The sequence below is a fragment of the Liolophura sinensis genome, chromosome 12, assembly GCF_032854445.1.
Source record: "Liolophura sinensis isolate JHLJ2023 chromosome 12, CUHK_Ljap_v2, whole genome shotgun sequence".
Classification (NCBI taxonomy): Eukaryota; Metazoa; Mollusca; class Polyplacophora; order Chitonida; family Chitonidae; genus Liolophura; species Liolophura sinensis.
Window position 1 is genome coordinate 15,430,139 of NC_088306.1, and position 25,986 is coordinate 15,456,124.

At 41.8% G+C, this 25,986-nt stretch overlaps 1 protein-coding gene across 2 annotated transcripts in view; it reads left to right on the forward strand.

Annotated features, from left to right (window-relative positions):
- Positions 1-11,433: 11,433 nt before the first annotated feature.
- The window catches only part of LOC135479455 (probable Na(+)/H(+) antiporter nhx-9), a 51,143-nt gene continuing 36,590 nt past the window's right edge, over positions 11,434-25,986 (forward strand). Inside the window, exon 1 of one of the 2 annotated variants that reach the window (XM_064759285.1) lies at positions 11,434-11,570. The gene's annotated coding sequence lies outside the window, so the exon portion shown is untranslated. Of the gene's footprint in view, positions 11,571-17,374; positions 17,726-25,986 lie in introns of those variants that run through there. The other variant, XM_064759286.1, reaches the window with a different exon arrangement.

Here is a 25,986-nt window from a genome sequence, read left to right on the forward strand (position 1 = left end):
GACTACGGTGGTAAGTCACGGTGGTATTTACCCTTTTGGAAATTCAATATGATATCATGTGAAGAAAGTGTATGTGTATTTTCATGATGCTGACACGGTAACATTTCTCCTTATGTCGTTATAATGTGGCAGTGTCAACGAGGAGCTAATATTAAAACAGGCGCGACAGTCTTCTGAGTATCGGGAAGCAGTAGAAATAAAAATATTGATTTGGGTGCAAAGCATGAACTAACGTGCACCATGACAGCTGCCAACATTGGCTGGACTTAAATCTAACCCGATCTTCCACTTCCACACGTGCCAGAAGAGGGTGTATGAATCAGAGGCTGGTGCAGCTCTAAAAAGGCAATATGATCAAATTTATGTTCAATTTTATTCAAAAGCAAGGTGTTTTATATAAATATTTATCTTAGGGTTTAATGTCGTACTTGCTTGCTTATGCAAGAACAGCAATATGCCATCAAACTTTGACAGTGCATCTATAACATGCTTGAAAGAAACTGATAACATTGGCAAATCGCCTTCTAAATTAAAGGTTTACCACCATTTATAGTGGGTAATAGAAAAGCCAATTTTTTCGCAGTTTACCTCGATCCAAACATTATTTCTTTACTATGGCTAGGTTGATTTCATGAAGATTTACACTAATTGATCATCTGTTACATTTTTTTTTGTAAATAAGCCTAGCATGGATCTAAAATATGGATGGTCACAAATTTAAAAGCGTCCACAACAGGCCCAAATGACTGGATTATAATTAAATCCCTCGGGGAATAAAATATGCACACAAACCTGAAAACATAGTTTTAATTTTTGCCTGAATTCTACAACACTGTATGGGAGACAAAACATCTGACAAGTCCTTTTCAGGCTGAATGTACTCAATGTCCTCTCCTGCAAAAACTCGCATTTCTGTGAGTTTCTTAACAACCTTTTCATTCTGCACTGGAGGCAATTCCCATATAGCAATTTCCCCATCTTGACTTTCAGCAGGTCCCTCAGCCATATCTGATAGGGGAATGTCAAAGGTAGTGGTGCTTTCGATTCAGCTTGTTATCCGGAAACTGTGATAACCGAACCTCTATATAGTATACTCTCTGAAGAGCAACTTGTTGCCTAGATATCCTAGGCGTTAAAACCAGCTGTACAATTCTCTGCAGAAGTATAATGTTTTGCCAGACAGCATCAGAAGTGTCCTCTACCCTGTCACCGATCACCAGGGGAGTAAATCGCAGCAAGCACGTCTGTTGAGCTTGGCCACCTATTTTACTTCCCTTCTCCAAATCGTTGACATTTGGTTTGTCACGCGCATCATCTCTCAACAATTTCAATGTTGAGAATTTTCTTCCTAAATACTGCCAAGAGGATCACTTTTTTGTGAAAATGAAGTATGCAAAATACAATGCCAGATCACACTGAAGAACCCCTTCAAATAGATCATGTGCTAAGCAAGGAGGTAAACCTGGACCTCATACGTGAAACTATTTCAGCTGGTTAAATAAAGAGTCAAATTTCATACCATAAAATCGGTCAAGTTGTGGATCACTCTGAACTTTGATCACTGCTTCTTTGTAAGCACTTATGCCATGCTTCCAACCTAGAAAACCGGAATCTTCTACCTCTTTTGTGGTTGCCAAGCAATATCTACATTTGTAATGTGCGCTGCTAAATGTCACCACAAAACCGCCAATACAATGACTCCCAAAGTTATCGCCTAAAATGAACACCACTGTTCCACGTATTGTATTGCTTAAACCGAGTGTAGGTATATCTATTCCAGTTTCCAGTGTGTTTAGATCATTTATGAGTGTCCCAAAAACTTTCCTCTGGCCAAAGTAAACTAAATCGGATTCTTTGCAGAGTAAAACAAGTTGAACTGGGTCGATTTCTGAACGACACAATGAACCAAAATGAAATATATGGCGAGTGTCTTATGTTTCTCTTTGGCACTTCCTAATGGGTCCACAACTTCAAATGCATCTTGATACAGAATAATTTTCAAAGATGATGATTCTCTCCTGAATGGTTCATTTGACCTAAAAACATTTCCATCTACATAATGTTGTAAATCAATGTTCTCCGTCATTGTTTCCGAGTGTACATATGGTCTTTGACAGTTCCATCGTGGAAAATGGCTTGTAGAGTTTTAACATCATGACAAAAACGTTTACTATTTTTAGAATTAAGACCAAGATACAGTTCAACAGGTGCAACATTTCGAAACTGTTCTTTGTAATATTTGTCTTCACTGTAATGCGTTCCAAGAACACTGTCTCTCCTTCCATGACATCTCTGAAAAATGTCAGAATCAAATGTCTCCTTAACAACCGAACTAATATTTTTTTCTGATGCACCTCTATCCAGCAATGTAGTTTTAAGAGTGGACTGAAGTATTCCCTGATTTAGTTCATTTATACTTTGGAGTTCATCAACCAAGGTTTGAACTGCTGCACTTGTTTTGTAATATGGTGTTTAGTTTGAAGTGTTAAATAAAGTAATGCAAGATTTCTTTCAGATGCTTTTGATAAGATTTCACAGCTTTGGCTGTCAGCAATGCTGCTTACAAACAAGTCTTCAGAACCCCAACTTTCAATACTACCAGTATTATCAGGCAGTTGTTCCGTTAGATCGAATTTGGTCCATGATTGATAGTTGCCGACGCACAGATTCAACTCCACTGCACTAGTTTTTTAGCCTCTGACATCTCGACGCTCGTTCTGATGGCAGCGTGCAACATGTTGTCGGATAGCCGAAATCGAAGTATAGCCTGACGACACGCAATTCCTTACACCGCAACGAAATCGGGCCTCAGGCACAGAACCTACACCCGAACACAGACAAGATGTGCACGTAGATTCTCCAAACTTACCCGCTTAACTTTCGCTGCGCGCCAATCGGAAACACACCAATATCCATCGCCCTCTGGAGGCAGGCAACGTACAAAGGGGAGGTCACTAGCACCTTTGTAAATTGCATTCTCTAAGCGGCCAATAGGTCTGCAATGTAAAAAACATCTTAACTTATATTAGGTCTTTTGTCACTGAAAACGTCTTTACAAATAATTTCTGTCTCTTTCTTTCGACAACGTACGTGGTTATCTGTTATATATTATTTCTGTGAAAATCAATTTAAAATTTTACCACTCATTATTGTTTTCATAAGAATGGACAATAATTCCTTCAATGAGCATTAGCTGAACGTTGTAACCTTGACAACAACATCAAAATAACAATTAAAATGTTAATCGTTTTTTCACAGTCACTCAGGTCTAGTAAATGGTGTACTAAACGTCAAGTGGTCAGTCAAAAAAAAACAATTTGTTGATGTACGTGTACACGATGTTAATTTATCATCAAATGCAATGGGCAGTAATGAGATTTAATCAGTATCTTTAATTCGCGCTGTGGTCAAAACTAAGACTGTAATTATAGAATTTATGACTAAGTAAATAAATAATCTGATAATAGAGCACAGGCCAAGCCATGTAAATTTACAGCTGCACAAAATTGTGAATCTCCTAAATTTTGGAGTAATATTACACATAATAAATGTAAATTAACACCTGGAAGTATTGTCCACCCAAAACAGTCCTAATGGGTGTGAATATCTACAACTTATCACATGGTAAATATACAGACGTAATGCAGACCTGCAAATATTTGTAAATATACGACATGGTCCAGTAAATATACAAAAAAGGAAGCCAAATAACACCTTTAAAAACTGTAAATCTTTCCACAGCCGCAACGATTGTGACAATTAACAGTATTATTTACAGTAATTTAACAGACTTTTTTCACAGTGCATATCGGCCGTCAACCAAAATGGACGTTCCATGTCAATAATGTCAATCCACTTATAATCCACTTAAATCCACTTCAACTGTTACATAGGTATGTCGGTTCAATGTGTAGGTTATTTAGCTCTGCACCTCAATGGTTTAATGATGAACTACTTGGATTAGTGTATGAGAAAGACTCCAGTAATTGTTTTTCTTTATAAACATTGTATAAGCGCCATATATAAACCCCGCACTATGATGAAGTACCACATAAAGCGTGGAAATATTGTTAATCTCTGCAGAATTATATAAGAGCCAGACGTGAAGATGACACAGGTAAATTTCAGTTACCGACGGCGGTAATTTTTGGAAAGATGTGTCAAGTTTAATTCTTTTGTCAAAGTACCGTAAGTGACAAAAAGGTAATTTGGTGGTTTTTATTGGGTCACATGGTGTCGTGAACTAGCACTATATAACGCCACACGAAATATTGCTGTGATTTCCCCAGTCTTGCAAATGTCCTAACTTCTAGTACTTTCGTGAATATTGGCTGCACAAGTATAAAGGTCGCACGAACACGTTTGCACAGTCCCCTGTTTTGAGTACGGTGTTTACTGGCATGTGATGTGTATCGTGTTTCCTTGCGTTTTATGTGTGCTGTGTTTCCCGGCTGGCGATGCCGGCCGTGTTTCCTGGCTTGTGATGCCGGCCGTGTTTGCTGGCTTGCGATGTCGACCGTGTTTTCTGCATTGCCATGTGGGCCGTGTTTGCTGCATTGCCATGCGGGCCGCTGTATCTGGATTCCTGTCGTTCGGCCTGTGTGCTGACGCGGGCCATGTTTGCTGCATTGCCATGCGGGCCGTTGTATCTGGATTCCTGTCGTTCGGCCTGTGTGGTGACGCGGGCCGTGTTTGCTGCATTGCCATGCGGGCCGCTGTATCTGGATTCCTGTCGTTCGGCCTGTGTGGTGACGCGGGCCGTGTTTGCTCCATTGCCATGTGGTCCGTTGTATCTGGATTCCTGTCGTTCGGCCTGTGTGCTGACGCGGGCGGTGTTTGCTGCATTGCCATGTGGGCCGTGTTTGCTGCATTGCCATGCAGGCCGCTGTATCTGGATTCCTGTCGTTCGGCCTGTGTGCTGACGCGGGCCATGTTTGCTGCATTGCCATGCGGTCTGTTGTATCTGGATTCCTGTCGTTCGGCCTGTTTGCTGACGCGGGCCGTGTTTGCTGCATTGCCATGTGGGCCGTTGCATCTGGATTCCTGTCGTTCGGTCTGTGTGGTGAGGCGGGCCGTGTTTGCTACATTGCCATGCGGGTTCTTGTATCTGGATTCCTGCCGTTCGGCCTGTGTGCTGATGCTGACGGTGTTTACTGGATTGTGATTGTAATGGATGTGTTGTAAATTTTATGATTTTGATTTTGTCTGACATTCGATTTTTTCTGTTATATCTTTTATCAAACGTTTTTTTCATACATGGGGACTTATTTATTTATTTGATTGGTGTTTTACGCCGTACTCAAGAATATTTGACTTACAGAACGGCGGCCACTGTCTCTTATGGTTTGTGTTACCCAGAAACTAGGCTTGGGTTACGCTGTAAGGCTTACAGTGTATGTATGCTGCTAGTTTACCGTTTGCCTTTTTTATCATGTAAATGATGCAGTAATCAGTGTATTGCTACATTGAATACATATATGTAAAACGAAAAGGTCATTCAGTCACGAGGTACCTGTTCAAACCTGAATATGGTCAGGGAATTTGTATGGGGGCCTCCGTGGCTCAGTTGGTTAGCGCCCTAGGGCAGTGTAATGACCCAGGAGCCTCTCACCAATGCGGTCGCTGTGAGTTCAAGTCCAGCTCATGCTGGCTTTCTCTCCGGCCGTATGTGGGAAGGTCTACCAGCAACCTGCGGATGGTCGTAGGTTTCCCCCGGGCTTTGCCCGGTTTCCACCCACCATAATGCTGGACGCTGTCGTATAAGTGAAATATTCTTGAGTACGGCGTAAAACACCAATCAAATAAATAAATAAATAAATAGGGAACTAGTACACTCCAAAAATTAATCTGTTAATTTTAACAGAAAGCCGGTTTGAGCGATGATAGCATGTATTCTGTCATTATAACGTATCACTGTGTTCTATTCGACATTATATCCTGTTTATTCTAATAAAATTTTTATTTTGAATTAATAGAATGTGTGTGATATTTAACAGAAAAATCTGTTGCAATGGCAGACTACATTCTAGCATCACTCGGACAACAGACTTTCTGTTAAAATCAACAGATTCATTTTTTGAGCGTATGCGTACACGTGGGAAAGATCTTTAGTGAAATGTTAAAGGTCGGTGGTTTACTACGAGCAGTCCCGTTTTCTCTAGGCCTACGTATGAAGCCGATCCTCATTGTTTGCATAAACTAGAATCGAATACATGTAAATAAATTTATAGTGGAACAAAATCTAACTTTAGTCGGATTGAATCAGAAGATCACGGATTAAGGGGCGCAACTCTTCGAGCAACTTTTCACTAGTGTAGACATTTCTACTATTGACATCGATCTTGAATCTAACTGAATCGGCCTCTTTTACCCGGTTTATTACAGTTTTTAGCTGTCACTCATTTGTCAAGTTGTATAATGCGTTAATTGTCTCTACGTATGCACAGAGAGGATCATATGGTGGACCGTTAAAAAAAAACGTGTGAAAATATTTTTTGTGATGGAAGTTCGACACATTTATGCATAAATATTCTCTAAATGAGGAAGGAATTCGTGTATATACATGAGCTGAATATCGGTCTTTTCTCCAAACAATGGTGTTGAACCAGAGTATTAATCGTATTTATATTTTACATATATTCACATATATTTTCAGAATTCATGTTACATATTTAGGTGTTTTTTTTTATATAACGACATGTTTACATTGAGATAGGTTAAATGAAAATAAAAGTCGACTTGAGTACTGATCAATCCAAAACTGACACAATAGAGGAGGTGCTCAGTCTTATCAGCATTAAGTCTGTCAGAAGACACACTTTCACATTCCACCACGTAGCAGTCTGCGTGCAATTCCTCCCGTTTCACATTGGTGTCTTTAATTCTTGTGTATTCTTGTTATGTGTGTCGGCAGGCTCACGACAGGAGGTGATTTGCGCTATTTAGATAATACAAAGCTACAGGATACTTTTACTTCTAGTTGCGATAGAATGCCACGCTGATGTCTTAATTGCTTCACATCCTGAAAACTAACACAGGACAGTGTAAAGTTACATACATGATCGGAAAAGCCAGAGAGGGAGCACACTTCGTTTTCAGAGTACGGCACTCGAAAAGGATGTCGGACTTGCTTAGTTGCATAGATGAAGAAAGTCAGGCTCTCACTGCTGGAGTGCAGAAGTCATTACATAAAACGACAAGCAAGACAGCCTCTCACTGCTGGAGTACAGACGGTATTACACAAAACGACAAGCAAGACCCGACTCACTACCCGAGTGCAGACGTCATCACATAAAATGATAAGCAGGACAGCCTCTGACTGTCGGACTGCAGACGTCATTATATAAAACGACAAGAAAACCAGCCTTTCACTGCTGGAGTGCAGACGTTATTACATAAAACGACAAGCAAGACAGTCTCTCACTGCTGGATTGCAGAAGTCATTATATAAAACGACAAGAAAACCAGCCTTTCACTGCTGGAGTGCAGACGTTATTACATAAAACGATAAGCAAGACAGTCTCTCACTGCTGGATTGCAGAAGTCATTATATAAAACGACAAGAAAACCAGCCTTTTACTGCTGGAGTGAAGACGTTATTACATAAATAGACGAGCAAGACAGTCTCTCACTGCTGGTGTGCAGACGTTATTACATAAAGAGACGAGTAAGACAGTCTCTCACTGCTGGTATGCAGAGTCATTACATAAAACGATAAGCAAGACAGTCTCTCACTGCTGGATTGCAGAAGTCATTATATAAAACGACAAGAAAACCAGCCTCTCACTGCTGGAGTGCAGACGTTATTACTTAAAACGACAAGCAAGACAGTCTCTCACTGCTGGAGTGCAGAGTCATTACATAAAACGACAAGAAAGTTGGCCTCTTACTGCTGGTGTGCAGACGTTATTACATAAATAGACGAGCAAGACAGTCTCTCACTGCTGGTGTGCAGACGTTATTACATAAAGAGACGAGTAAGACAGTCTCTCACTGCTGGTATGCAGAGTCATTACATAAAACGATAAGCAAGACAGTCTCTCACTGCTGGATTGCAGAAGTCATTATATAAAACGACAAGAAAACCAGCCTCTCACTGCTGGAGTGCAGACGTTATTACATAAAACGACAAGCAAGACAGTCTCTCACTGCTGGAGTGCAGAGTCATTACATAAAACGACAAGAAAGTTGGCCTCTCACTGCTGGTGTGCAGACGTTATTACATAAATAGACGAGTAAGACAGTCTCTCACTGCTGGTGTGCAGACGTTATTACATAAATAGACGACCAAGACAGTCTCTCACTGCTGGTGTGCAGACGTTATTACATAAATAGACGAGCAAGACAGTCTCTCACTGCTGGTATGCAGAGTCATTACATAAAACGATAAGCAAGATAGTCTCTCACTGCTGGATTGCAGAAGTCATTATATAAACGACAAGAAAACCAGCCTCTCACTGCTGGAGTGCAGACGTTATTACATAAATAGACGAGTAAGACAGTCTCTCACTGCTGGTATGCAGAGTCATTACATAAAACGATAAGCAAGACAGTCTCTCACTGCTGGATTGCAGAAGTCATTATATGAAACGACAAGAAAGTTGGCCTCTCACTGCTGGAGTGCAGACGTTATTACATAAATAGACGAGTAAGACAGTCACTCACTGCTGGAGTGCAGAAGTCATTACATTACACGACAAGAAAGTGAGCCTCTCACTGGCGGACTGCTGAAGTCATTACATAAAACGAGAAGCAAGACAGCATCTCAATACCGGAGTGCAGACGTCATTACATAAAACGACGGGGCCTCCGTGGCTCAGTCGGTTAGCGCGCTAGCGCAGCGTAATGACCCAGAAGCCTCTCACCAATGCGGTCGCTGTGAGTTCAAGACCAGCTCATGCTGCCTTCCTCTCCGGCCGTACGTGGGAAGGTCTGCCAGCAACCTGCGGAAGGTCGTGGGTTTCCCCCGGGCTCTGCCCGGTTTCCACCCACCATAATGCTGGCCGCCGTCGTATAAGTGAAATATTCTTGAGTACGGCGTAAAACACCAATCAAAAAAAAAAAAAAAAAAAAAACATAAAACGACAAGCAAGACAATATCTCACTGCCGGAGTGCAGAAGTCATTACACAAAACACGATAAGGAAGACAGCCTTTCACTGCCGGAATGCATGCTCAAAACAAAGATAAAATGTGGTACGGCTAACGGCAGCGACATCAACTGTCCTCCAGCCAGCTTTCACTTGTGTGTCCTCGCATGCTATACCTTGAAATCGGGGATCCTGACCAAGTTGAAGTCCGATTTTTCTATAATTTGCTTTTTGGTGTTTCCATTAAATTAAATTCAAGGTTTACTATCTGCGCCCAGAATATATGAGCGAAATCGTCGTATCGTCCACTTGGTATACTAATGATACGCTTTTCAAGGGTCCAAAATGTATCTTCCAAAATGTTTGCTGTAAAGGTCTTTCACTTACATGATTTTCAGGATTCCAATTAAGGGGTCGTGGCCTGAGGGCACACTTAGGGATTAGTACAGATTAAGTTCAATGTGCACAGGTCAGTACTTTACAGGGCTTCTGGGTACATAATCCCAGATCAGAGCTCAAAGAAGGACAACACAGGCAGACAGTCAAACTTTCTTTATTGATGAACAGGTGAACTGGTTACTTGTTAAATTCAGTTTACAGATCAATGTAATATTGTGCCTAGGGGCTATTTAGTATGACAACAAAGGCGTTGTCTCCTTTAAGTCTCCTTTAATGTGGGCCCGTTGTCTTGGGATGGGCTAGCAGCTTGTTCTATACGTCAATTGAGGAACGACATCCTGCGATGATTTATAACCGGAATGTTAAAGCAGTATATATGTATAGTTTATTTACATCCTGGGTACATTTTGCCTATGAAATGTAATTTATTCACTTCTAGACTTCACTAATTGAATTATTTGGTGTTAAACGTCGAAGAAAGATCATTTGACAACGACAAAGTTTATTGATGGGGGAAACCGGATTAATGCTCCTTAAACATATTCTGACGTAAAGCCGTAGTCGAAAGAGCGAGGGCTGGATTCGAACCAGTGACCTTATCGTTAAACACTCTGAGTACTCCAACAAGATAAACAGATTAGAGCGTAAATGAATGCCGAGTTTAAACGAAAAGGGTATTTATGGATATAAAGGTGCCATAAATGTCTGAAATATATTCTCTGCGTGCTGTTACTTGTGCAGATCAAACCTATATATTTTCCCCCGGGCTCTGCCCAATTTCCACCCACCATAATGCTGTCCGCCGTCGTATAAGTGAAATATTCTTGACTACGGCGTAAAACACCAATCAAATAAATAAATAAATAAATCAAACCTATATATTCATCAAACATTGTCGTTTTATCATGTGTCGCCTTACAATATGTAAAGAAGTAGACCAAGTGCGCAGACCTTTAGTTTATGAGCGATTTCTGCTGGAGTAATAAACTTAAGCAAAACGTCTTCAGTTAACACCCAGCCACCACCTCCCACCCCACCCCACCCCTAACCACAAATAAAACAAAAAGGGAGATGCAAAATGAGAGAACAGCAGTTTATATTGTGTCACTAAAATATAAATCTATATGGCAATAATGTCCAATCGGTGCACCGATTCTGAGTTAAACCTGAGTCAAACGAACAAATAAATAAATATATAAATGCAGGCTTGTGGCCAGCAGACCCATTTCTCTCCGTATGGTGTGTAATATATAGAGCTGGGTTATTTATTTATTTGATTGGTGTTTTATGCCGTACTCAAGAATATTTCACTTATGTGACGGCGACCAGCATCATGACCGGGGGAAATTGGGCAGAGCCCAGGGGAATCCCACGGCCATCCGCAGGTTCCCCCCGTACGGTGAGGAAGCCAGCGGGAGCTGGATTTTAACTCACAGCGACCACATTGGTGAATGGTTCCTGGGTCATTGCGCTGCACTGGCACGCTAACAATCTCGGCCCAGGTAGTAGACCAACAGAGGTTGAGAGGATTAAATCTGACCGACCCAAGGCCGACTGGAGTTTAGAGTTTACGAATTTTAATTAGCCGAATGAACCGGAGACGTACTGGTATAAAGAAATAAAAACCCGATACTCAACGACTTACAAACTATAATAAACTATATATAGTTTATTTATATGTACACCGATTCAGGAAGTGACTACAGACTGTAGACTTTGCTTTAAGAGTCATATTATAGGCAGGCCTCGTGAATATAAATGGAGCTCATTTAACCTATAAAGAAGTATTTCGATATAACGCGAGACAAAATGTAACGGAGTACGATTTCAAAGGTTCTGCAGTGCCGTGATCACCGAAGCCTCTAGAAAACGCCATTTACATAAGGCTACGTTTATAAATTACACATGTATATACACCTTACTTCAATCTAGTTGGGTTATAAAGGACAAGCCTGTGACAGACGATAATTTAGCTGTGCTTTTTAATTTCAGTCATTTAAATGAGAACTATTATCTTAACTGAATCAGTCAAGGGATTGCATTGGACTGCTTGGACTTCTTCAAAAGAGGTTTTACTCGTGAGGTAAGTTTTGTAAAATTTTATTTACAATGTTTAACGGTTGATTTTTCTTGTGTTTTAATGTGTATATATATTAATATATGAATTTTCGTTTATATACGGACAAATTGTGCACTTCTGATAGTATTGTGATAAGTAAATTGTTTACGGACCGAAAAGGCATCCAAAAAACATTGCCTCTCGGGAGATTACTGAAAAAACGCGGTAACGAAAAGCCACAGTCGAATAAGCAAGAGCTGGTTTCGATCTCGCGATCTCACCGACAAAGGCGTTGTTGTCTATAAACGTTGTTAAGTTCATGTTTCAATATTTGCCCCAAACCCTGGAAATCGTTCACGAAAGCATCTTTGATGGTTCAGGCTGGGTTTCACACACCATGCTAGGGAGCTGTTCGAATGTCAGGGAGATTAAATCAACCAGGTATATAGTCTAGGGACTTGTTCCACAAAACAATGGTACAGTGGACTGTAACTCACCATGACCAATCAGGATTGTGATCATTGGTAATACACACAAATGCCTAATGGCTGTTGCCCTTCGTTTTCACCGTCGAATGCATTTTCAGTTTCAAATGGTTTGTACAGGGCCTATATTTACGTATGTACCTAACAACTTTTCCGTCATATTTTATTCAAACTGTCCCTTTGAAACGGCACAGTTTTGTGTTGCCTATAAAAAAGAAAGAAAAAAACAAAAAAAGCGCATTGAAGCAATGTACCGGATATATATTCTTTTGAAGAATTCCAACAAAAGAGTTTTGACGAAATGAAAGAAAACTAGATCGATATCATCAGGGGTTATTCAACATTTTATTCTTCACGGAACTTTAATATAAAATGTGGGCTGTCTTAATTGGGATGGGTTTAACAGAAAGCCATCGAACAATCCAGGCGAGACGTCCCACAGTGCTTTATTATAGTAGCATATAGCTGAATCATATACACGGTAAAATTCTGCCGGGGCAACGCAGTAATTAATTCAGGAAGCCAACAGATAAAAAAAAAACACGCACACGAAGCTGTGCAGGTCTGTGTCACAGATCATAAACCTCTACATGCGTGCCAATCCCTTTTGTGGTCTTTTAAATGATGCATTATTTGAAAACCGGCTGAGTGTGTGCTGGGAGAATGTTGCGTAAGAGCTGGATTCTCATATGACACACTCAGGCTTGAACTTTCTGACAGAACTCTCCGCAGTGCATATGTCGCTCAGTAAGCTCGTTTTACATGTGTCGCTAACTACGCTCGTTGTACATGTGTACAAAACACTCCCTGTCAGCGCGTGCCCAACTCTATGCACTCGCTCTACATTTCTATCACCATTAGCAAATGAGAAGGTCTGTCAGCAACCTCCGGATGGCTGCGGGTTTCGCTCAGGCTTTGCCCGGTTTCCTCTCACCATATTGCTGGCCGCCGTCGTATAGATAATATTCTTGAGTACGGCGTAAAACACCAATCAAACATATAAATAAACAAATAAATTAGCGAATGAGGAACAATTAAACATGCATGCACTCGCCCGACTGGATACACTCGATTATATCTCTACCACCACTAGCAGAGAAAAGGCAAAAAATATTCCTCATGGTGCATGTTCCGCTGTATAATTCGTTATACACTCTTGCTACTATTAGTAAACCACAGACAAAAACAATGACTTATCTGGAAATTTCAGGGGTCGGGATTGAACGCGCGTCTCTTTTGTCATGTGTAGCTCTTAAACATCTCCAGAATATAAGCAAGTATTGTGCATGTCTTCATGTTTGTATCAATTTCCCGGCATATATAAGAACCTTAGTTACAGGCATGTGTATGTTTGAAGTCCCTCCAATGCTGCGGTTGCACTGGTAAAAATCGGTGGCTTGACAGCGATTTGGACGTTTGTACTAGCGAAGAAAGATGATCTAAACAATAAATTAGGACAGCGTTTTTGATCCGCCACTCTCACCCCTGTAAGCGCAAAAAGGGCAAGTGCCGGCTCAATTGCATACTAGTTCCTAATTGACAGGTGCGAGTTTGCGCACCTTGTAGGTGAATCAAATTATACATCTCCCAATCAGCCTACAAGTAGTGTAATCGTGAAATGAAGGAAAACCGTCTCAGAGCCGACCGTCTTCAGTCCGGCAATTGAAATTTAAACGTTAATTGGATCACATATTGTGTATATAATTAACGTGAGAAAATATTTAAAAACCATTAAAATGAGCAGAATCAACATTCGCAACCCATGGTTTGTTATTTTATTTTTCTTTCGCTTTGTAAGCATGTATAAACAAGGCGCGTAAAAACATTTCAGTGCCGTTTGCCAATTCATTACCACCCCTCAAAATTCCGAGTAAAGTGCAAGTCCCAAGAGAGATAATAAATTCCGTAACTGCGATCATAGCGGAAATGCGTAAACGGTTTTGCGTCAAGACACTGTCACGTTTCGGGTCAAAGGTCAAGCTTGTTAAGTCCATGCATACTGTCATACCACAGATATAAGTAAACTGTGGGTGGAGTACGCAAATCAGGTCTGGATTATGTCAGATAACGGGACAATGCTTTCTTAATAGCGTTGTAAGGGCGTTACTTTTACCAGGAAGATGATATCGCTCACCTGAATATAATCTGTTTGATATTAAAACACAGAGGTATACTGACTTATAAGGTTAATACAACCCTGGTTGACGTATTGAGGCAATGCCGTTATATATTGGTTTAAAGGATAAAGAAACGTTCCTGATTGGCCGGTGTGAAAGATTCGCAAGTCCAGGCTATGCCTCAACTAAACCGAATTTTAGGTATGGTACATTTATTTAAGTTCGACCATAATTTAATCCAGGAAACCCTATCTCCACTCTCAGCCAATCAGTGTCGATTCTGTATCCCCTTAAATAAGCACATTTATTTTGCTTACTATTTATGGGCCATAATTTTATTATATTCAACAAAATTAATATATGAACACGAATCCATCAAAGTCATTCCACCCCGTACAGCTCAATAACATATGAACTATTTAACCGTGTATGCATGTCCACATTCTTGGGAGCGATGTGAGAGGCCTTCTTGGGGAATGCCACTAACTACTGCCAATTGTAAACTCGTACAAACGGTTTCGCCTGTGAAAAGAAATGAGTTTCGTTCTCCTTAGAGCGCAATATACATCGTTACACAATGGCCAAATTTAACTATGCTGATACAAAACTTTTATGAGCTCATAAATTCAGGCACTATATTGTTAAGAAACTGACAAGAAGGCAGCGAGTAGAGAGGCACTCAACAAGAGCGATAAAACATGAAGTCAAAATAGGCCCCCATATAACTGACAGTAATATAGGCCTAACATATAATGACATTCAACAATACTGTCTACTCACCGGTTTTATTATACTTCAGTTCTAATCAGCTACATAAATATATATGTATGTATGCTTGGGGTTTAACGTGGTAATTAATCATTTTTCAGTCATTTGACGACGAGGGATCATTAGGTGTGTGTACATATGCTGTGTCTTCTTGTGGAAGGGCGAGCCCAGACAGCCAAAGTATCGTGCGGAAGACACCAGACATGATATCCCACCCAATCACATTATAATGAAAGAGGGCCATCCAGTCCTGTTTCCTTGCTCTGTAACATCTAAGTTCCAAGCGAGGCAGTAACAAGTACTATATTTAAAAAATAGTTCCGAAAGTTGTTTATACTAGTGAAAAGTTGTACTGAATACGACGAAATGGAAGGTGAAGAAAAATGTTGAGAAGACTGCCAAATCTATAAAAAGTGCCTTTTAATATCCGTGGGTATATACAATAATAACCCTGTAATGCTATCCATGATTCAGGACTTATTACATGAAGTATTTATGTCGAACGACTTGCAAGGTAAGATAGGAAATGTTTGTTGACTGTTAAAGTGCAAAGTTAAAATATTTACAGAAAACAACAAGGCCTATATGAGGAGAATAAGGTAAAAGCATCCAAAGTTAGCGGACAACATATACCATCTGAACGCGTATGAACCACGAAGGAAAGATAACCAATACTATGTGCTTTTCCAAAAGAAAAAAAACCCCTCATATAAATGAGAAACAAGATTAACGTGATCTCATGCGAAACATGCACCTGCACACAGCATTGATGCCTTTTTGACGATTACCATGACAGATTGTGAATCTTCACGTGTTATTCATTAACATTTATGCAATCTTATTGTCAAGAAATATCAAAACGAATTGGAATATTCTCTACTCTTTTTGAAATAGTATATTAGCACATGCCTGCACGCATGCGCGGTTTTATTTTGCCCCCCATAACTTCCCAAAGCATTCTGGACAATTTGCATGCCGACGGTTAAGGGTAGCGACTTCAAAAGTGCGTTATAAGTTAAGTGAGGATTAAACTTGAGCTAATACCTGTCTTAATGAAGCTTGTTACGTAACAAAGTGACATTGTTTCCGATCATTGGGTTGATGCTAGGCTTAAATGTTTAAACTCACTCCTTTTGTTGGTTATGCTGGTTCTACGTGTTGGAATCCAGATGTGTAGCTGGCTGTGCTGTGGTATTAGACCTATACGTGAGACACATTTTACCACCGTTTAGCAAATTAAAAAAAAAAGATTTTTATTTCAAGAATTTGTCAGCCGCAACGTAGAACTAATTGCACTGAAACAAGAACAAACGCACTGAAAACCCATTCAAGTCTCATCACGCAGAAAAGCTTTGTCAGAAAATGACAAATTTAAATGCACCGGAGCTCTTCGATTTCAAGAGGAGCTTACATGCCACATTGCATTTTCGGCTGACCTTATTTTCGTGATTTCCTTAGTCTCGTGATCTTTCGACATACCCAGGAATAGGCATTCCAAAATCAACCTTCTCTTCAACAAGAGAATGGCCGAAACATAAAACTGGTGTAAAACGGGCATGCATACTATATGCAATCATCTCTTTAAAAGTTAAGCTGATAAGTGTATATTTTAAGCATGTGGGAGTAAATTGTAAAATACTTTAATATACTCGTGCATAAATGTTTAGATTTGAAATGCTCCTTATTTCGAGGGGCGCGTCAGTGCAGAGTGGCTCATACATGGGTCAGACAAAAGCAGATGGCTATTAATACACGTACCTAGGCGATGGCATCACAGACTGGCAACATCTCAGTAATGAACTCTTGTCTTGTTAGCACGGTATAGAACTATACTCGATCACGTGTAAACTTTCGGGTGTCAAAATAAAGTGCACAAAATTTGGTGAATTGCGCGCATGTGGCAACCCCATAGGGTTTTAGGGTTTCAAATTTAGTCACGTACATGGGCAGACGACAGTTTCAGTACGGAGGAAAGGCAAAACATGGCAAAACGGTCGGCTTCTGTGGCTAGTATGAGGTAACACAAGGAACCTTCACAATGCCGAGGTTCTTTTCCGGTTCGCCACAGGAGATAAACTGACTTCGAGCTGGGCTAGAATTACCCACCAAAGATGTCGGAGTCACCCGACACAGATGAAATCTGGTACAAGCAATGGTACTAAAGAAGTACTATAACTATGAGACTATCAATTTTGTTCGGTATACAAAGTGATTTTTTTTTTCGTTTTTTTGTTGTTTTTTAAACAGAGTATGAGTTCATAAGAACTGGTTTGGGTCCGGAAGTGTGTGTAGTGGGACACTGTCATGTAACACATAGGCTAACAGCATATGACAAAGTGAAATCAGGCGAAACTTCGCAAAGATCTCTTATCACTTCGTAACACAAAAACCATGCTGACTCAAGCGAAGCTTTTTTTTTCGTAGTTTTTTCACGTATTTTAATGACCTGAACATGTCGGGCAGATTACGTATCACTCTGTTTGCTATGTCAACTGTTTAGGCTCTTCTGAACGACCGTTTTGTTGCGCGTTAGTCAACGGGGGTTTAACCTCTCAGAAGAAATAAAAATAGTTCTCCAACCCATCTTAAAATACGTTTTGTGAGACTAGGGATATATAAAAAACTCTTTCAAAGGCGCAATTTTTTGGTATGACGAAGCTTCACATTTTACCTGTCGAAAGTCTGGCTACAGGCCTACTGCTGAAGTATACCCACGGGACTGTGACAGTTAGTTGCTGAGTGACTCTGCACCTACCTACTCACATCTGTTGCGCTGAGAGTCCTTTGTTGCTGTGCCTTAATACAAAAGGTATGATATAATGTTTAATTAATGTGTATTGTCCATTGATTTTAATTGTTTCTATTAATTAATTAGATACAACTTCATTTTTTATGTTCAGCATGTTCAGCTTGAACTTTATACAGTGTACCATGACAAACTGTTGATGTTTTATATAGTTTGGGTGGGTGAGGGAGGGAAAGTAGGAAGGAAAACTTCATGAGTATTAATTTACATACGTGAGGTAGGATAAAACCTATTAAAAGAAATTTTAATGTTTTTGAGATTACGAGCGTCTTGAAGTTACTAAAATATGATGTAAATGTTCCAGTACTAACGTCTTGAAGTTACTGAAATATGATGTAAATATTGCAGTACAAACGTCTTGAAGATGCTGAAATAGGATGTAAATATTCCAGTACGAACGTCTGGAAAATGCTGAAATAGAATGTAAATATTCCAGTACGAACTTCTTGAAATTACTGAAATATGATGTAAATGTTCGAGTACGAATGTGTTGAAGTTACTGAAATAGTATGTAAATATTCCAGTACGAACGTCTTGAACGTGTGTGTGGGTGGGGGGTGGAGGGAGGGGAGGAGTAGAACTAACACGTTTTCATATACCTCATTGTATGTACAGGTGATAAAACAATGAGGACTGTGTAACAATACAATAGTCATGACTTATGTGCACGTGATAAAACAATGAGTACAGTGTAGTAATACAATAGTCATGACTTATGTACACGTGATAAAACAATGAGTACAGTGTGTAATACAATAGTTCATGACTGCTAAAAAATAAAAGGAAATTATAAAGCAGGTAACGAGATTGCGTTGGCATATCCTGAGGGGTAAGGGGGCGGGGCGGGTACAGGGGACATGATTTATCTTATAAAGTCAGACTTACGTTTAATAACTTCATAACAACTTAATGGCAGAAAGCTTTCTAATCCAGGGGCCAAGATGTATAAAGAGTTTTTGTTTGTTCGTTTTAGCCGATAAAGTGTGCAACACATTGAAGACGAAAGCTGCGCAAACCGCTGACAGTCCTATAAGTAGTTCGACCGGTCCAGCCAAGTTTTCGTTAAGTGTGTTTGAAACTGAAACTGAACCGAGTCTGTCCTTTAACAAAAGAAAAACCTATCAGGCGTCTCCTCTTACTATATTTGCTATATGGCACCGATCTCTGTATTGAAGCATTATCCTTGTCGTGGCTTGAGAAGTTTCAAGGAATAAAGAGATGATAAAGAATGAAGGCCTGCTCTGTAGACGCGTCTGCTCGTCTTTTGCATAGTGGCATATGCATTTCAACTCATCCGTTATTTAGTACATGCTGTACAAAATGCTGTACATTCGCGTTGCTATCGCCAAACACGACCCGCCAACAGAATACAGCATATACAGTGCGAAAGGCTGCTGTACATTTTTACAGCTAAAAGTGGTGTAAATTGGATATCTTTTCCCGTGCAATAGTGACTCGGGTTCAAGCTGAACTGACTATGCGATGTTCTCTTGCAGTACACCAGTAGTCCGTTATGTCCATCAAAAATCATTGCCGAGGCAGAAATGAACAATAGATAGACTAGACTACTCAGCTTTGACCTGAATATTACTTAGGGCGGGAATGAGTATAAGGGGTAAAACACTAATCAAATGTGTACGACATTAAACCCCAAGCATTCATTGATTCATCTTAATCAAATAAAGAATTACAAATACTTAGACAGGAAAAATTCACCAGTGAACCAGTGAATTAGGCTGTGTATTTTCATGTGAATAGCAGCTGCGAGGAGCCTATACACACAGAATAAAATCGTGTATCTCTGCTTCCATACATACAGTAACGTCAGTTTAGTTTGTATAGGATATGTACTGGTGACTGATGTATAATTAGTTACCCTGCTACAGTAGATGTTGGCTTACAGTTGAATTCACTTGTCTCAAAATTACCAGTACTTTTACTGTAAAACTACAGTGGAACACTTGGCCTCTTGGCGATTTAGAAGTCGTAGATATCACGAAAGGAAACCAGCAGAAAAGAAAAGGGTAATGTAGTATAAAACAGCCACATATAACATATAATGGTGTTTGGAAAGCAACAAAGGGGTGAAGACATCGAACACCGAGTCTGACGCTAGTATCATAGTGTATTTATTTATTTATTTATTTGATTGGTATTCTACGCCGCACTCAAGAATATTTTACTTACGCGACGGCGGCCATCTTTATGGTGGGAGGAAACCAGACAGGGCCCGGGGGGAAACCCACGTTCATCCTAAGTTGCTAGCAGATCTTCCGTATAATAATGTGAAGTGGCAATAAATAATAAAATAAAGAAGCGGATAAGTAAATTTGACAGCAGTGCAGTGGCTTTCCTTCGATGTTAAAGAGCAATTCTAAATCGCAAACTGGATAGTATTATATTAACTCTCAAAATGTTCTATTATTTTTAGTTTCTTTTAACAACCAAGACCAGTCCTTCTTATCACACCTGTAATGTTCACTGACGACAGGTCAGTTTTAAATGAATTGGTTTGTGATAAAACATTTAAGTGATGAACTCGGATGCTAAATATATTGTCTGTAAATATATATAATTTAATTGATCTAATGGGTTTACGAGCTACTGCAATTATGCGTTGTCATGGAATCACAATAAAACCTCAGCGGAGGGGAAAGGTATCAAGTGAATTTTCCGGTTATAGGCGCACGTGACAAAATTCCATTAGTCACTCTCTCTGTGTTACTGTGCGTTGGTCTCACCTGTGTGTAAAATGTAGACTAAGTCTACGTACATCTGTATAATTTTTTGCCTTACCTGAACACCTGTGCTGATTTTGCTGAGGGTTGTGTTCTTGTTATCGATTGTGGAGTGCATTATAGATATTAGAAATTTGAGACATTTGTGCACCAGCCGCCGTCAACCAAAAAGGGCGTTCTGTGTTCCGGGTGAATAATCGCAAGGCCTTCGGTTCTGAACCAACTGAACCGACTTGGGCATTGTGTATGTGCATACATGACACATCCACTTACTACTCTGACATGAACGTTATCCACTCACATTTTAACCCGCGAGAAGGTATTCAGAAATTCCACACAAGACAAAGTTTACAGCGAACTATATACCACAAGGCAAACAATGGAAACGATAAGACAAAAGGGTTGTCATTTCCATTTATGCCCGGAATGCGATATAGGATGTTGGCTTTCGGCTTTACAACGGACTGGAGATTATTCGAAAAGTAACACTATATGGTGAGATGGCGACAGAAAAAAAATCCAAGTCATACCATGTACTTTATTAGTGCACGTTGCAGATACGTGTACCAACACACGCACGCGCCTTTGGATGCAGATTTAATTATCGCCTCCCTTTCCACTTATAACCTCTGTGCTGTAGGCATCATCAACATGAGAAATATAGTAGCGTGTAATCTTGCATTTATCTCGCAGTTTCTGATTAAATCTGTGCGTTTCATCAACAGAGCAACATAATAATAAAAAAGAAAACAAATATACCTTCTAAAAACTTATGTGATAAATTTTGTATTTGATTGGTGTCATGCTCAAGAATATTTCACTTATAGGAAAGCGGCCTATCAAATTTAACATAATGTTATGTTATCTGAGCGCTACTCAATAGATTATGTTACCTCAGAAAACGTATGTTATTATGGACAACACCCTATATATATCACATTGAAAGTATTCTGTGGGGACAAAACAGGTTTGTGATAACGTAATATAATGTGCCAACATTCAGAAAAAATGTTTTATCTTGTTAATTTCACATCAGTCTTTAAGGTCGATGTACTAAAATAACTCGATCTGAGAGGAATTTCTACATATTTCTGTCGTAGATTTACTGACATAATTTGCATATAATGATAGCGTTTAGTGCACCTTCGTCTCGCGCATGACTTAAGTGTAGTGTGCCTTTGTCAATTTCTTACAAATTACATAAAAGGGGGAACTTTTCTGCCGTAAAACCATTCGGGCCTCATCTGTCTCTTGTCCATTTCTGCTTGTGTGGGGACGTTTCATGGATAAACTGGTATTATATTCATGTAAGACACCAGAACAATCATTATCAATTCAGTTTGCCCCCAAGTCGGATATTAACGTGTCCTGAAAATGACGGCAGTGTCAGTTTGACGATTATGTGACACGCGATTGTAAAAACAGCAGTTTTGACCTCAATGACAAAAGAGTTAGGAGATTTTGTATCATAACATGGTTTGTGAAACACGGGTGACAGCCTTGTCGTGTAAACCATATATTTAATACTCTTTTCGGAAAGGAAAAATAAAAGTAGCTTGACGATATAGAGTGTGCTCGAGAGGTTTTCAGTGAATGATGTTCTGCTGTTCTTTGTAAAATGGATGCACGTGAATCACTAAAAGCCTTAGGAAGCTCGATGGGTCAAGGTCAGTTTTTGTCAAGGTCCTGCCACTGAAAAGAGAACGAAGCGCATGACAAAGACCCGTGGCAGTTTAGATTCATGCAACGCTCTATAAACCAAGCTTCTTTGCACCCATAGCCGTTGTGTGGAAATGTTTGCGTCACGGTATTTGATTGTACTTACTGGTATATAGGAAAACTAAATAGCAAACCCCCTGTCGCTATTTTAGGCGTTAGCTGTGCATTGTGACTGCTGATTGTGCAAATACACGCTCAAATCTTGTTTCCACCTTCCCGTCGATTTTCTATTTCTGCATAATCGTTATGTTTTATAGGGTTCGTGGGTAAAAGATGATGGGTTATACCGGCCTGTTTTGTGACCGCCTAGAGCTATAAAATGTTTGCAAAGCGACAGCAGCATGTGTACTCTTTTAACATTATTTCAGCTAGTAACACGACATGTACGTTTTTATTATAGTACTGATTCAATGAAACGCCATGCTGAAGACATCAGACATGGCATTTTACCCAGTCAAAGACATGAGTAGTAGAGAATGTTGCAAACATGTCGCATTGGGGAGGTGGGACTGCGGAGGTGGAGGTGTGTCGTTGAGCCGGCGCTCCCCTAAGCGCATGCGCGTGACGTCAGCGCATGCGAGTATGTCACGCGAGGCGCGCCAACGGACCAATGAGCGCAGCTCCTTCAACTCCATTTCGCGCCAAAACGTCGACAACCACGCGGTCTTGGTATGTTAGGGTTGAGCAGCTCCCTCTGAGCAGCCCCTTGAGCTCAGCTCCTTCAGCTCCTCGGCGCCCAAACTAACCCATGGGCGACCTCGTGGTCGGTCTTGGCGCCTGATATATATCCGCTGTCTGGGATAGGCTCACTCACTATACATGGACACAGGGACGACACCGGACTATGCCTCACACAGGCCGCTAGTCACGTCGCCAGCAGCAGCAACAGTAGTGGCGGGGACGGAAGCGGTGTCAGAGAACGTTCGCGGGCAGAGACTCAGACCAGATCGATACCGCTCTCCACGCACTGTACTACAACCCCGACAGTCCAGAGGCTTGCGGCAGTCCAGCCCTTGCTCAAGGCAGCTCGATAACATGGACTCAAAGTGAGTCGGACCCGCGTGTCGGGTTGGCTGCCCCAGCAGAACACGTATACGCTGCACCGTCCCGCTCGACGGCACTACCCTCGTAACCGAGTTGTGGTTGGTGGTATAGACAGTCAGTGACAGCCGGACCTAGCCGACATGACAGCGTTTGCGAAAGAGAACGACGATAACCGTTACCTTCTTACCTGCATCGATGCCCTCTCCAAGAACGCTTGGGTGGTACGTCGGGACGTCGAACGTTGTACCTGCAAACAGCGAAGGCAAAGAGTTTCTGAAAAGACCGTTCCAGGAATTTTTGTAGAATAACGGAGTTTTTTCTTTCACACGTTTAACGAGACCAAAGCTTCCGTGGTAGAACGGGTTAACCGTACTTTGAAAGGACGCATGTGCAAAGGATTGGTGTACCGTTATTGCGACGGCGATCTCGTGCGTACAAGTAATGTGAAAGGGAAATTCGAAAAATCGCACCTCCCGAATTGGAGCACGGAAGTGTTCCGCATTGTCCGCACTCACCTTCGTTAGCCTGTCATGTACACACTGGAGGACTTGAACGGGGAACGGTTGCTCTCGACGTTTTAGGAGACCGAACTGCAACCAGTGACGGCTGCGGCAGATAAGTTTTATCAGCTTGCAAAGGGAATGTCGCCGAGGAAAACTCTTCTATTGGGTGAAGTGGGTCGTCTATCCACCCAGCTTTAATTCTTGGGTGCTGGCCACGGACGCCAAACGTATTTAACCTCGATGATGACTGGGGTGACTGTCATTCCTTATCGACCTATTTCAAGGAATGGATCAGTGGGTACAAGGCTTGCGCGGGAATAAAGGCACCGTGGCAGCCTTTCTCGGAGTTCTCTGGTACATCGGAATTTTAGTGGGTGAATTGGCCGCGGAACTCAGCGTGCAGCTCCTCCAAGACCAGACAACCTTTCAATATCTACAAGGGCATTTGAACAAGATGCTCTTCCGTTGGTCACGGAAGCCTTTGTCCCTGCCGCCGCCGCCGTCACCACCACCATCACCACCGTCGTCGCCGAGTGACATCGTGCGTCGGCTTGACAGAAGTGTCCCAGGCGAGGACCTGACCTCCACCCCGCTACCCGGCGACGGCGGTGGTGACCGCAGCGGCCTCCCGCACTGTACCTCACCCTCACCAGTACGACCTGCCGAACTGATTCCCCCAGGTTCTCCATTCATGGATACTCGATGGGAGCATCCGTTTACCTGCAACGTCAGTGGACCGACGGGTGTGGAAAATCCATGTTTGTGAAACGGTTGGTAGCCCACGTTCAAGCTTTCATTTACCCTCCCCCCGCAACGCGTTGTCTCGTGTTACGGTGAGTGGCAGCCTTTGTACACAACGCTACCCAACGTTCGATTTTAAGGTGTGCCCAGCCCGTCAGCATTCGACCCGGGGGAGCGGAGGAGTCGTCGTGGACGATTTGATGGCGGAAGTGAACGAACGCGTGACAAAACTCTTTACCAAAGGCAGCCACCACCGCAATATCAGCGTGGTGTACATCGTGCAGAACTTGCTCAACAAAACCAAAGATCATTGACAATCAGTCTGAACGCACACAACCTGGTATTGTTTAAAAACCCGCAAGACGCGTCTCAGATTACCACGATCGTGGAACAGATGGCTTCGGGGCGGACGCAGTACGTGCGCGAGGCGTTTGAGGATGCCACCGCCGAACCTCACGGGTATTTGCTGGTGGATTTCAAGCCAGCCACATCCGACCACCGGCGACTTTTCACCCACATCTTCCTCCGGGGGATTCAGCACTCCTACGTGCCCAAGTCATAAAACTTTGTATGCACGATCTGCCCAATCAGTTGTTTCCATGTCAGCCACCCGGGATGTCCCGCCGGCTCCATTGTTACGGCCCCTTGCTGTCCCTACTGGCTCTAACCACCCCCGCCATTCCACACGCCGTGAAATGTCCAGAAATTTCACCTGCGGCGTGCTGAGGGCCATGTGGTTATTGTTACGGTCGATAACACACTCAGAATCACCGGCCTTGACCAGGTGGGGGTAAAGCTATTGCTTGATTAAGTTCAGGTCGTAGTTGCCCGAGTTGAAGCCGAGGACGGGGAGCTGGATGATATAGGCGACGAATTTGTCCTGCACCCGCCGAGTGTAAGACGGCTTGGTGTCGTTGGGATCGATGCGCTCGTCTAACTCGTCGAGCGAGTGGGGATTACCGGTAGAGATGAAGCACAAGGGCTGCTCGTAGCCGGGCACATTTGAGTTCACGCTGACACTAAGGAGGATGTGTTGGGACGTCCATGCCGTTGAGCCGGTCATCAGAAGCATAGGCTCTCCACCGTGTCCAGCGCACTGAGGGGTACATCGCGGAAATTCCTGGGCTCCATCTCTACCGCTTCCGGATAAATATTGTGGTGATGTCGAGTCTGACAGTTTTTTGGGGTCGGCTTTGTACAGATGGACGGATAAGCGCCGGAATAGACATAAATGGTCCCTGTAAGGGCCATGAGCTCGTTCCACCAACGTGTGAAGCCCCTTGTTCGCCGTCAGGTAAGGCCGCAACATTGCCCCACCCTCACCGATGCTCTGATGGGGTAGTTTGTGCGCAAAAAACAACACGTTCGTGAGGAGGTTCGTATCGGGGCGTTGCTTTTGCGTTCAGGTGAGTGGATTTTGGCTGGGGAGATGATCGGTGAGGAGTTCACGCAAGTCAGCCCGATTCGCCATGTGGTACGGAGCTTTGAGTACCTGGGCATTATTGGTGCTATAGTAAAA